Below are 13,657 nucleotides of genomic sequence, written 5' to 3' on the forward strand. Positions count from 1 at the left end.
TCACAGAGGACAGGATGTAGGAAGAAAAAGACCCTGCAGGCAGGGACATTATGTGGGTCTTAAGGGAAAGTATGTCAGGCAGACAAAAGAGCAGGTGCAAAGGCCGTGGGGTGGAGTGTGCCCAGCATGTCTGAAGAGCAGGCAGACCAGGGGAGGGGAGAGTATGAGGTGATCCTGGCCTTGCAGAGACTGAAGGGGCTTTGTCTCTTACTCCAAGCGGCATGGAGTCATTAAAGCAGCATGTTCTGTCTTGTGTCTTAAAACATCAGCCTGACTTGCTATGTTGAAAACAGATTGTAGGAGACAAGCATAGCATCAGGGAGATTCAAAACATCCCTGAGGGAGGGACGATGGCCTCAACCATGGAGGTGTCAGTAAGCTGGGACTGGGAGCCAGGAAGGGAGGTGGCTGGATTCTGTTTGTATTCTGAAGGTGAAGCTAACAGGACTAGCTGACAAATTGGAATGTCGCATGTAAAGGGAAAGGAGTGGGGCTCAAGGTGTAGCTCAGAGGTAAAGCGCTTGCCTGGTGTAAGAGGCACAAAGCCCTGGGTTTGGTTTCCAACATGAGAGAGAGAGAGACAGAGAGAGACAGAGAGAAACACACCTCCAGGCTTTCGGCCCAGGAACGAGTAATTGGCATTTATCTGTGAGGAGAGGTTTAAGTCAAAAATCAGAGAAAGGTAAGGCCGGGGATTTAGTTCAGTGGTTCTGCTGTCTGCCTCGCAAGAGCAAGGACCCAAGTTCGATCCCGGTACCAAAAGAAAGAAAGACAAAAGGTCTAAAAATTAGAGAGAGGAACCCAGAGTTTGGGAGGAGGCTCTGGCCTGGAATATGTAAATTCAGGACTTGGAGCAGATGGTTAGTATGTAAAGCCAAAGAGAGAGGAGATGGCCAGGGGAGTGCAGGTGACAGAAGGGAAGAGACCAGGAGGTGAGTCCAGGGACATTTCACCGTTCAGAAGTTGAGTAGATAAGGAGGCGTGGTGGATTAACCACACTTGGAATGTCCAGCTGAACTGAATCGGCATGGTTTGGGCATGGAAGACCCACCTGAGGATTGTTGCCAACAGCATTAAAAACAGAATTGGAGGGGAAGATTGGGGACTGTTGATATTCTAGGAGAAGCTTGCCACAGCTGGTTTTCCTGATGCGAACTTGGCTGTTCTCCTATGAGGAGGAGCTCCAGGCCTCACTGTCACTGGGAATGGTTGTTTTCATCAGGGGAGCTCTGATCTTCACTGTGAGCGCCACTTCCTGGCTTCAGTGTAGGTCCCTCAGCCTGGTGGCACAAATCCTTCATCTCACTGGCGTAGGTTTTCTGGCTTCCACCACTGGTTTTGGGCCTTCCAGGTGCAGATCCTCAATGGGGACAAGCATGAGACATTGCCGTGGGCTCTAGGCCAGTGGCTGAACTCTGGAGGACATTGCCTTGGACTCTAGGCCTTCAGCTGGACTTCTGTGGGACATTGCTGTGGGTTCTGGGCCCTTGGGTGGATTCTTTGGGCCCCTAGGTGTGTGGCCAATCTCTTGTACTCCTCTGTATTTGACTTTTTGAGTAAATATAGCAAAATAATCTTATAAATTATGTGTCCTGTATTAAAAGTATTTCCTTACCAAAACCCTGACAACAACAGGACACCATGGGGTCAGGGAAGAAACCAGAACAGTGAGGTGTCTTGGAAGCCAAGTGAAGAAAGCATTTCAAGAAGGGATGGTTCCACCGCCTGCCTCGAAAGCCCAAGGTCCCAAGTTCAATCCCCGGTACCAAAAAAAAAAAAAAGAAAGAAAAAAAAGAAATGGGCTGGTTGTAGCTCAGTGATAAAGCACTTGCCTAGCAGGTGCAAGGCCCTGGGTTTGATCCAGAGTGCAGTGAAAAAATAAAAAAGAACTTACAGTTAGATACATCTGACAAGGGGTTAATATTCAGGATATAGAAGGAACTCAAGCAACTCAATATCAGAAAACAAAAAAATCCGATTAAAAAATAGGCAAAAAGCTGAGTGTGATGTACGGTAGTCCCAGCAACTCAGGAGGCTGAGGCAAGAAAATCATTTGAGCCCAGGAGTTCAGGGCCACATGGGCAACATCGTAAAACTCCATCTCTCTTTTGTTGTTTGTTTGCAATGCCAGGGATAGAACCCAAGGCCTTGTGCATACTGGCCAAGCACTCAACCCCTGAACCTTGGTCCCCACCTGCAAAAGCCCATCTCAAAAAAATAATAATAAGCTCAGCCGTCGGAGTTTGGAACAGAACAGGCGCAAAGACGGGGTTGGGTTGGACGCGTCTGGCCCGGAGTCCACTTGGGGGCGGGGAAAGGATGGAGTCTGGTGCGCTGACCTGGAGAGGCGCCCGAACTTTTAGTGGAGCTCTTTGGAGGTTATTTGAAGAAATAATCTTAGGCTTCCTGGGCTCCGTACAGTTTCTGTTACCCAAACATGGATATTAGACCAAATCATACAATTTATATCAACAATATGAATGACAAAATTAAAAAAGAAGAATTGAAGCGAGCCCTATATGCACTGTTTTCTCAGTTTGGGCATGTGATAGATATTGTGGCTTTAAAGACTATGAAGATGCGAGGCCAGGCCTTTGTTATATTTAAAGAACTGGGTTCATCCACAAATGCTTTAAGACAGTTACAAGGATTCCCATTTTATGGCAAACCAATGTGAATCCAGTATGCAAAAACAGATTCTATATAATATCTAAAATGCATGGCACTTTTGCTGACAAGGAAAAGAAAAAAGAAAAAAAAAAAGCCAAAACTGTGGAACAAACTGCAACGACTGCAAACAAAAAGCCTGGCCAGGGAACATCAACAACTAATACCCAAGGAAATGCAACAACAAATCCTCAGGTCCCTGATTACCCTCCAAACTGTATTTTATTCCTTAATAATTTACCAGAAGAGACTAATAAGATGATGCTGTCCATGCTGTTTAATCAGTTTCCTGGTTTTAAGGAAGTACGTTTGGTACCTGGAAGGGATGACATTGCTTTTGTGGAATTTGAAAATGATGAGCAGGCTGGAGCTGCCAGGGATGCATTACAAGCGTTTAAGATCACACCATCCATGCAATGAAGATCACCTATGTCAAGAAATAACATTTGGGATAGTCATGTTTAAGGGACTTGGTGTTATGGTGTTTGTTTTGATAACATTTGGTCAGGCCATTTTAATGGCTGGAGGTGGGGAGAAGTAAAAGTGAAATTTTTGTGAAAGATTTAAACCTTGTAGTCTTTCTTTAGCCTTAGTGAAGTGTGTAATATGAAGGCCTTAATTTTGTACAATAAACTTTTATTTGTATTCTGAAAAAAAAAATAATAAAATAGGCAAAAGACTTTAATAGGTATTTCTCAAAAGAAGACATACAAGCCAGGCATGGTGGGCCTGGTTTCATCCCAGCACTGAGGAAGATCACAAGTTCAAGTCCCACCTGGGCAATTTAGCAAGACCCTGTCTCCAAATAAAAAATAAAAAGGGCTGAGGATGTAACTGAGCACTCCAGAGTTCAATCTCCAGTACCGAAAAAAAAAAAAAACTCAAGGCCTGGGGTTATAGTGTAGTGTTCACAAGGTCCTGGCTTTGAGCTCTAGCACCAACAAAACAAAACAACATACAAATGGCAACAGGTATACAAAAAAGGTACATCACTAATGATCAGGGAAACATAAATCAAAACTACAAGGAGCTGTCCCCTCACTCCAGTCAAGACAAAAGATAGCAAGGGAACTCTTACACACTGGGCGGGGGATATAAACTAGTGCAGACAGGGGCGGGGATTTAGCTCAGTGGCACCACACCTGCCTCACAAGCATAAGGTCCTAATAGATCCCCACTACCAAAAAAAGCCAAAAAACAAAAAATTAGTGCACCCATTGTGGAAAATAGTATGGGAGTTCCTCAAAAAATTAAAAATAGAAAAAGAAAAAATAGAACCATGGACTGTGTGAACCAGCAGTCCCACTCCTGGGTATATATTGAAAGGAAATGAAATCAGTATGTATGCCAAGAGATAACTGCATTCCTATGATTATTGCAATGCTATTCATGATAGCCACAATGTGGAATCAACTTATGTATCCATCTATGGGTGAATTTATAAAGAAAATGTGTTGTGTATATATGTATATACAATGGAATGCTACACACCCATAAAAAGGATGAAATCTTGTCATTTGCCACAACATGGATACAACTGAAAGACATTATGTTTAGTGAAATAATAGGCACAGAAAGACAAGTACCACATGATCTCACTCATATGTGAGATTTTAAAAAGCTGTTCTCATAAAGATAGAGATTGGAATAATAGTTACTAGAGACTAAGGAGGGCAGGAGACAGGGAGGAGACAGATAAGTCAAAGAGTACAAAGATACAATTAGATAGGAGGAATGAGTTCTGAGGGTCTGTTACACAATAAGGTAACCATGATTAATAATAACATAATAGATACTTGAAAATAACTAGAAGTGGGAATTGCAAATCATCTCACTGCGAAGAAATAACAGTGTTTTTTGTGGTGGATATGCTAATTATGCTGATTTGATCATTGCATAGTATGTCCATGTATTAAGTACCACATTTTACCTCATAAATGTACACAATTATGTCAATTAAAAAAGAAAAGGGCTGAGGGTGTAGCTCAGTGGTAGAGTGGTTCCCTACATGCATCAAGCCCTGGGTCCAATCCCCAACACCACACACACAAAATCAGAACTTCAACCCTTGCTGGGCATGGTGGCACATGCCTGTAATCCCAGCACTCAGGAGGCTGAGGCAGGAGGATTTCCATGAGTTCAAATCCAGCCTGTGCTACACAGCGACATCCTGTCTCAAAAAAGAGACAGAGAGACAGAGAGACAGAGAGACAGAGAGACAGAGAGAGAGAGAGTTAGTTCACAATTAGAATGGGAAGAAAATTTGCAAATCATACATCTGATAAGGGACTCACATCTAGAATATATAAAGAACACAACTTAATGATGATAATAATAAGTAGCATGGCACAGGAACTATGTGTGTTGGTATATATTTGTACTGTAATCTCAGACTGAGGCAAGAGGAGCATGAGTTCAAGGCCAGCCTAAGTTACACAACAAGTTCAAAGCCAGCGTGGACTGCATTGTGAGACTTTGTCTCAAAAAAAAGTAAAAGACAGGCCGGGGATTTAGCTCAGTGGTTCTGCCACCTGCTTCACAAGCTCAAGGACCTGAGTTCGATCCCTAGTACCAAAAATAAAAATAAAAATAAGTAAAGGAAGTAGGCATAGTGGTGCATACCTGTAATGCTAGCTACTGGAGAGGGAGGCAGAAGAATAACAAATTCAAGGCCTGGACGACTTAGCAAGACTTTGTTTCAAAAAGACAATTTAGAAAGGGCTAGGGATTAGCCAGCTGTGGTGTTGCATGCCCTCCACTTGGGAGACTGAGGCAGGAGTCTCCAGTGCAAGGCCAGCCTGGTCTACATAGTGAGTTCGAGACCAGCCTGAGCTACACAGCAAGACCTTGTCTCAAAAACAAACAAACAAATTAAAAAAGAGCTGGGGGTGGTAGCTCAGTGGTAGCACACTTACCTACCATGTATAAGGACCTGGCTTCCATCCCCAGCACCACAAAAGGGAAGGGACAAAGGATCTGAATAGACATTTCTCCAAAGATATGGATGACCAAGACACACATGAAAACATGTTCAACATCATTAGCTATCAAAAAATCCAAATCAAAACCACAATGAGATACCACTTCCCACCCACTAAAATGGCTATAATCAAAAAGGACAGATAATAACAAGTGTCAGCAAGGATATGGAGAAATTAGAGCTGTCATACAGTACTAGTGAGAATGCAAAATGGTATAGCTGCTTTGGAAAACAATCTGGCAGTTCCTCAAATGGCTAAACAAAAAACAACCCTGTGATCAGCAACTCCACCCTTGAGTATACACCCAAGCAAGATGAAAACATATATCAACAGGAAAATAGACCTGCATGTTCCCAGCCAACATTCTTCACAATAGCCAAAAAGTGGAAACAACCCAAACGTGTGGCAAATGTCCATCACTGTTCATCAATGAATAAATATTATTTGGTATATCATATATTCACAGAAGATATTTGGCAAGAAAGAAAAAATACAGCCAGGCGTGGTGGTGCAGACCTGTAATCCCAGCATGCAGAAGGCTGAGTCAGGAAGATCACAGTGAGTTGGAGGCCAGCCTGGACTACACAGTGAGATCCTGTCTCAAAATAAAAAAAATGGGGCTGATGTGTCACTCAGTGGTAGATCATACACTTAGCATGCGTTAGGCCCATCCCCACTAAACAGAGACAGAGACTGAGACAGAGACATAGACGGGAGAACAGGGGAAAAAAACTGCAGGTTGCAAGGGCAGACATTTTCAGAGTGTTTAGAGAAGCAGGATCAAAGGAGAAGGAGGTGGGTCAAGAGAGGTTCTTTGAGATTGAAGAGGATATCAGAAAATGAAAAGACATCCCCTGTTCCTGGGTAGGAAGAGCCAATATAGTGAAAATGACCATACTTCCAAAACTGCTATATAGATTCAATGCAATCCCAATTGAAATTCCAGCAGCATACTTCACGGACCTTGAGAAAACAATCCAAAACTTCATTTGGAACAACAAGAGACCTGGAATAGCAAAAACAATTCTAGGCAACAAAGACAAGCAGGGGGTACTACAATCCCCAACTTGAAATTATACTACAAAGCTACTGTAATAAAAACAGCATGGTACTGGCAAAGAAACAGACCCAAAGACCAGTGGAACAGATTAGAAGATGCAGAAAACAACTCCAGACATACTCAGCTACCTCATCTTTGACAAAGGAGCCAAATGCCCTTGCTGAAGGAAAGATAGCCTCTTTAATAAATGGTGCTGCAAAAATGGGGTTTCAACTTTCCAAAGATTAAAACTAAACTAGACATATCTCTCACCATGCACTAAACTAAAATCAAAATGAATTAAAGATCTAAGTATCAAAACAGAAACACTAGGGCTGGGGATTTAGCTCAGTGGTTCTGATGTCTGCCTCACAAGCACAAGGTCCAGAGTTTGATCCTCAGTACCAAAAAAAAAAACAAAACAGAAACACTAAACCGGCTGGAAGAGGTTAGGTAGAACTCTTTTTATTTATTTATTTATTTTTTTGGTACCAGAGATCAAACTCGGGTCCTTGCGCTTGCACAGCAGGCAGCAAAACCACTGAGCTAAGTCCCCGGCCCCTAAGTAGAACTCTTGAAGACACTGGCATAGGGAAAGATTTCATGAACAAAACCTCGGTTCTATATGAAGTAGCACAAAGAATCACCAAATGGGATCTCTTCTTATTAAAAAGCTTCTGCACAGCAAAAGAAACCACCAACAGCATGAAGAGACAACCCACAATGTGGGAGAAAAATTTTATCAGATGTTCCTCAGACAAAGGTCTACTATCCAGAGTATATAAAGAACTTAAAAAAATCAGACCTCTCAAATTTAAAGATCCAATCCAAAAATGAGCATCTGAAATGAACAGAGATTTCTCAAAGAAGTAGAAATAGCAAATAAACATATGAAAAAAATGTTCAACATCACTGCTCATTCGAGAGATGCAAATGAAAACAATGCTGAGATTCCACCTCAACCCAGAAAGAATGGCTGCTATCATGAAATCAACCAATAACAAATGCTGGTGGGGCTGTGGGGAAACACTCCCACTGTTGGTGGGAGTGTAGCCTGGTGCAACCCCTGTGGAAATCAGTATGGAGATACCTCAAAGAACTGGGTTTAGAGGTCCCATTTGACCCAGGTATTCCCCTGCTGGGTGTCTTCCCAAAAGAATTAAAAGAATCATACCACAGTGATATATGTGCACCCATGTTCACAGCAGCACAGTTTGTAATAGCTAAAGCTTGGAAACAGCCGAATTCCCCATTAACTGGAGACTGGATAAAGAAAATGTGTTTTTTTAAAAAATATAAAATGGAGTACTACTCAGCCATAAAGAATGAGAAATTAGAGACATTTATAGCTAAATGGATGCATATTGAGGCCATCCTCTTAAGTGAAATAAATGGGACAACATGTGTAAATACCCAATAGTTTTTCTGCCATGAGAAACTGAAAGTGTAAATACGGGTCAAAGTGTATAATAGATAATGTGAAATAGGAAGAAAAGGTGCAAAAGGGAAGGGGAAATGGGAGGGGTAGGGGTAGGAGAAAGGAAAGAAGGGAATGGAATTAACATGAGAAAATGGAAACAAAGTCTTTGTAAATATAGAGGGGTGGAAGGGTTGAAGGGAGGGCAGGGGAATGGGGAAAAAATAAGAAACAAGATAGATTATGTAAAGGTACAAATCTCCAATGATAAATATCATTATATTGTATACCTAAAATGTACCAATAAAATTTCTTTTTTAAAGAGGGGTTCTTTGATTTATTTATAGTATTTTTTTGTTTTTGAGACATGGTCTGGCTGTGTAGTTCAGGCTGGCCTTGGACTCTTGAACTCAAGGCCTTGAGACCTTCCTGCCTCAGCTTCCCAAATGCTAAGATTACAGGTGTGCACCACTACCCCAGCAAGAAATGATGTTGTAATGCAGACTGGAATGACCCAGTCAGCGAAAGAGGGAAAGTCTCTGGAGTGAGGAGGATGAGACTGGGCAGTCCGAGAGAGGAGCAACTGGTCCAATCCCACAGCAGAGGAGTAGCTGAACAGCGCGCTGAGCCGGGCAAATGGTGGAGGGTGTGTGGAGGGCCAGTGCTCTGCAGATGGCTTGTTTCCTCAGTGAGGTGGAAAGTAAGGTCTCAGCTGAGAGGAGGATGTGGGCAGGAGGAGCTATCGGGACTGAGGAGACCCTGGTATGGCCTGACCTTGGTGGGGGAACCAGGTCAGACAGAGGGATTGGCAGACAACACGCCTATACCCCCAGGCTGGTGGGCTGATGTTAAAGTCAGCAGGGCTGTGTGGGTCCCTGGCTCCGGCAGCTTTGAAGGTTTAGGCAGGGTGTGGCCTTGTCAGGTGGATGAGATTTTAATGAGTGGGGAGCAAGGGGGTTGAAGATGTATTCAAGGAAGTAATTACAGTGATGGACCAAGTCCCTAAGCTGACTAAGGAGGAAAGTCAAGACCCGAAGAGAGGAACAGTGGATTGAAGGTCCTGGTGGGTCAAAGAATTATTGGAATTACTGTCTACACAACATGAGCAGAAAAGATAGGAGGTGGTTTAAGGAGGATTGGATACTGGATACTAAAATTATGCAGGGTTGGGTGCAATTATAGTTATGACAACAGGTCCATCACCTTGGCCTTGACAATATGAGGGAGGGTGGCGAGCATGAATGGTAGGAGGAGACGTGCTCCTCCACAGGAGAGGACCGTCTGTGCGTACGTGAACTTCCCAAGGCGTCCTCAGAGGCAGGGTCCTGCGAAGGGCATGGGCCTAGGATTCAGCCAGACCTGGATATGAAGTCTCTTCCCAGCTGTGGGCCCTGCACGAATTTCTTAGTTTCTCCGAGCCTGAGTTTCCTGTCCTGCAAAGAGAGAGATTGCTCCTGTTCCAGAGGATTATGTTCTGAAAATTGAATGAGCTTGTGGAAATCACCTGGCCTGGTTCCATGCACAGAGCAGGCTCAGTGATGTAGGCAACAATGTAGTTGCACAGCAATTCCCAGATGCTCTTGTCTGGGGTTCCAAAACAGACCGAGCCAATGTGGGGACCAAGGCCCTTCTCCTTTCCTGCCCCCTCAAATCAAAGGAGGTATGAGTGGAAGAGCCTGATTCCTAATTGGTTTCTATTTTATAGAATAAGAAACTGAGGTCCAGGTAGGGAAAATGACTTGGTTATATCACCAAGCCTCAATGATCATACAGAGTAAGTCATCTTTTCAAATCAGTTGGAGTCATAATTAAGATTGGAAGTTTGTACAGGGTTCCAGGGAGACGCTCCATAACATCAGGAAGCTAGTTTCACTCATGATATACCCAGCCAAGATTCCCACCCATTCACCGAGACAATTAAAAGCTGGGCTTGTTGAGAACGCAAGATCCTACAGGATATACCTTTGCTCACTCTTGTCGGGAGCAATGCTACATAATTTTAGGGAAAAATCATTTGGTTAGCCTAGTTCTCTTGCCTACAGTCCAGCTATGGAATTCCAAGCCATAATTCCATTTTGGCCTCCGGTCACAACTGAGACCTCAATGATCCAGTGATGCTGTGATTCTCCAGGACAAGAAACACCCTGGGAGCTGAAAACATCCTGGGAGGAACAAACATCTACTTACTTCCTCATTGTTCCTGTACTGTTACCATCTTGTTTATGTGGATGTACTGAACTCTCTGCAAGTCATTTGTTACATTTGTTTCTCCCGATGTACTGAATAAAAGGATAAAAGGTGCGGTAAGCTGGGGGCTTTTGTCTTTGCTGCCCAGAGAAGCACTGATCAGACCCAAAACTCAGCTTCTTAGTCTCATTTTTCTACCTTTCCTGTAATTTGCCGTGTACTGCCGTGGCTCGCAGGAGACTAGGACTTAACTGCAGAGGTTCTAGTAACGTCCCCTTCCCCTGTTCCCTACACACTCTCAGCTTCCTACGTTCTCAAGTCACTCTCATTCACACTCGGCAACTATGGAAATCATTGGCTTTGGGAATGGAAGCATCAACAGAGGAGCATCGATTCACAATGCTCAAATTTGCTAATTGCTCTTTCCAGCCCAGACAGAAGAAGGAAGGAGTGTGGAAAACAAATCTCAGAGCTTACTTAAAAACCTTGGTGAAGTGGCACAGCTCTAGCCAGCTCCCAGGAGGCCCTGGCCCGGCAGGGTTTCCAGCCCTAGCTAGTCCCCATGGGGGAAATCCTTCCTGCTTTTTTTTTTTTTTTTGTACTGGGGGATCGAACTCAGGACCTTGTGGTTTCGAGGCAGGCCAAGGAACCACTGAGCTAAATCCCCGGCCTCCTTCCTGCTTTTTTGGTACCCCAGTTTCCCTATTGAAAAACTGAGAAGAGAGTGAACAAAATGACTATCCAAGTTTCTCCTAGCTGGGGCCTTCAGGGTTCTAGGAATGTGAAACCAGGTACTTTTTCTGTTGACAAGCACGGAGAGACAGGGCAGAAATGGAGCTGGCAGGTGTTGGCTCATGGCTGTAATCCCAGCTACTCGGGAGGCTGAGGTAAAAGGATTACACTTTCAAGGCCAGCCTGGGGAAACTCAGCAAGACCCTGTTTCAAAATGGAGATGTTATGTACCTCAGTGGTAGAGTGCTTGCCTGGCATTTGAGAGGCCCTGCATCCAATGCCTAATACAACAAAAAAAAAATGAAGGATTACCTCATTAGGGTGGCCTCCCGTGACAATGGCATCTATTGATATCTTAGTTTGTTCTTGCTCTCTTTCGCCCCAACCCCATATGTATGCACATACGGTTGTTCTCTGTCCCATGATCCTGTTTTATTTTCTCCTTAGCACTATCTGAAGTGTCTCATTTGTTTCCTTCACTATTATCTTTCTACATTAAAAAGTTCTAGAAGGACAAGTAGAGGGACAAGGACCTTGCCTATCCTACCTCAGGGCCTAGCCCAGGACCCGGGACATAGGTGATAGATCGGCTAAAGAATGAACAAATGGATAGATGGATGTTATGGGTGGTTCTAGGGGTGTGTCAGGCATGAGCCCGATCTGTGCCAACACTCCTCAGATCAGGTGAAAAATAGGACTCTGGAGTCAGCAGACTTGAGTTAAAGTCCCATAGTGCCAGTTAGTAGTTGCATAACCTTGGGCATATCAGTTGGCTTATCTAAACCTCTGTGTTTTTTCTTTCTTTTTTTTGTGGTACGGGGGATCAAACTCAGGACCTTGTCCTTGCAAGGCAAGCACAGTGCCACTGAGCTAAATCCCCAGCCCTCTAAGCCTGTTTCTTATCTATAAATTGGGAATAATGACCCCATATCCCGTGGCATCAATTTTTAGGAATTAGAGGTCAGGAATGTAAAATTACCTTGGGTGTAGTAAGCATTCAGTAAATGTTAGTTTCCTTTGCTCTCCTTCTCTGCTGGGGCAGGGAGGTAGTGGCGAGAGATAGGGCTGCTGTGGAATCTGAAGCTGTCTCAGCTAGCTCCAGGGTTTGGAGACTCTGCAGGAAGCCAAAGGGGATTTCTTATCTGTTTCTTATCTTTCAAAAGAGGGTAAAACAAAGACAGAGGACAGTGGGAGGGACTTGCCCAAGGTCACAAGCCCAGCCTGGGTTCTCTCTCTAAGGACTAGTGGAAGCCCTGAGGGTTCTGATGTAGATGGATGAGAGCTGGAAGGACAGGGGGCAATGTCTTACTTGGGCTGCCTCCCTTCAGGAGAAGAGAGCAGCCTCCTGGGTTCTGGGCCCCAGTAGGTCAGAGTCAGCTTGTGACCTTGGGATGTGGTTTATTGTTTCTAGGTCTTGGTTTCTCCTTCTGTAAATCTACCCTATTACCCCTTCCCAGCTTGCCGCACAGGAGGATGGGAGAATGATACTTAATTTGATATAGTAGTAGAAGAATTACCTAAGGAAAAAATTATAATAATTGGTCAGAAAGACAATCTCTGAACTTTTGCCACAACACATGTACTTAATATCAGAAAAAGATGAATTCAAAAACCATGGGGTAGGGAGGAGGGGAGAAAAAGGATGTAAAAAGAATTAAGATGCACTGTGTACTTGTACCAGTTCCCCATCAGATATATAATCATTATGTACTGCCAAACATGCACTAATAAAAATAAAAAAGTAACCATAATAAGTCTCATCCTCTAGGCAAGTAAAATGGGAGAGAAAAACATGTAAACGTAGTATACATTCTCAGTCTAGCCCCAGAAAGGCCCTGGGTCCAGACAGGTGCAGTGAAAAGAGGAGGTGCCATAGACTCTTTCCCCCTAGTTCTCGGTCGGAGCCTGTGACACTGGGGAACTCTCAGCCCCTCTCTGAGCAGCTCCTTACCTAAACTAGTACATGAACGCCAGCCACGTTGTGGTTTGCAAGGGCCTGTCAAGAGAGTGTAGAAGCATCTAGCCCGTTATACAGTTTGTTGGGGTTTTTTTTTTTTTTTTTTTTTGGTACCGGGGACTGAACTCGGGTCCTTGCGCTTGCGCAGCAGGCAGCGAAACCACTGAGCTAAATCCCCGGCCCCCTACCCCGTTATATAGAATAAGTTACCTTTCCTAGTCTCTGGAAGAGTATAGTGTGGAGTTGAGCTAGTGACTCAATCTCTTTGGGCTCCTGAAAGTAGCGGATGACCAGGACTAGGCTAGGTAATTTCTCAGTTTCTTCCAGCGCATATCTGAAAGAAAATAAATAAATAAATAAATAAATAAATAAATAAACAAATAAACAAACAAACAAACCTACCTGAGTGATCTGACTCCGCAACGAACTCTACAGACCTCTTCCCTTACTCCAGCCCCTAGACGGCGCGGTGCCTTTAAATTCAGGCTCCCGCGAGCCAATCACAGTTCACGTAAGTTCTTAAAAGCCCAAAGGAGGGCATTCAGCCTAGGAAGGAGGGCGGGGCAGGGGTATACCTTCCAGCCAATCGGAATCTTCCTTTAGAACTATGACTCACGTGCAAAACTCTGCTACCCAATAGCAGGGACGTTGAGAGGCGGGCCGGCTCCGGCTGTGTG

General features: G+C 44.0%; 1 long non-coding RNA gene and 1 pseudogene across 2 annotated transcripts; one reads left to right on the forward strand and one right to left on the reverse strand.

Annotated features, from left to right (window-relative positions):
* The first annotated feature begins 2,379 nt into the window (after nt 1–2,379).
* Nucleotides 2,380–3,324, forward strand: LOC101724436 (U2 small nuclear ribonucleoprotein B'' pseudogene; annotated as a pseudogene).
* A 1,699-nt stretch (nt 3,325–5,023) lies between these two features.
* Nucleotides 5,024–13,600, reverse strand: LOC101724199 (uncharacterized). 2 transcript variants are annotated; one of them, XR_002396999.2, is made up of 5 exons: nt 13,383–13,600; nt 13,191–13,314; nt 12,003–12,137; nt 10,292–10,383; nt 5,024–9,537 (listed from the first exon to the last, which is right to left on the reverse strand). It is a non-coding gene; the product is annotated as an uncharacterized LOC101724199 (long non-coding RNA). The 2 variants fall into 2 exon arrangements; XR_205507.4 differs by lacking the exon at nt 10,292–10,383 and having other exon boundaries at nt 13,383–13,515.
* Nucleotides 13,601–13,657: the final 57 nt, after the last annotated feature.

The sequence above is a fragment of the Heterocephalus glaber genome, unplaced genomic scaffold, assembly GCF_053883595.1.
Source record: "Heterocephalus glaber isolate CG9 unplaced genomic scaffold, H.glaber_assembly_v1.0 deba00001452, whole genome shotgun sequence".
Taxonomy (NCBI): Eukaryota; Metazoa; Chordata; class Mammalia; order Rodentia; family Bathyergidae; genus Heterocephalus; species Heterocephalus glaber.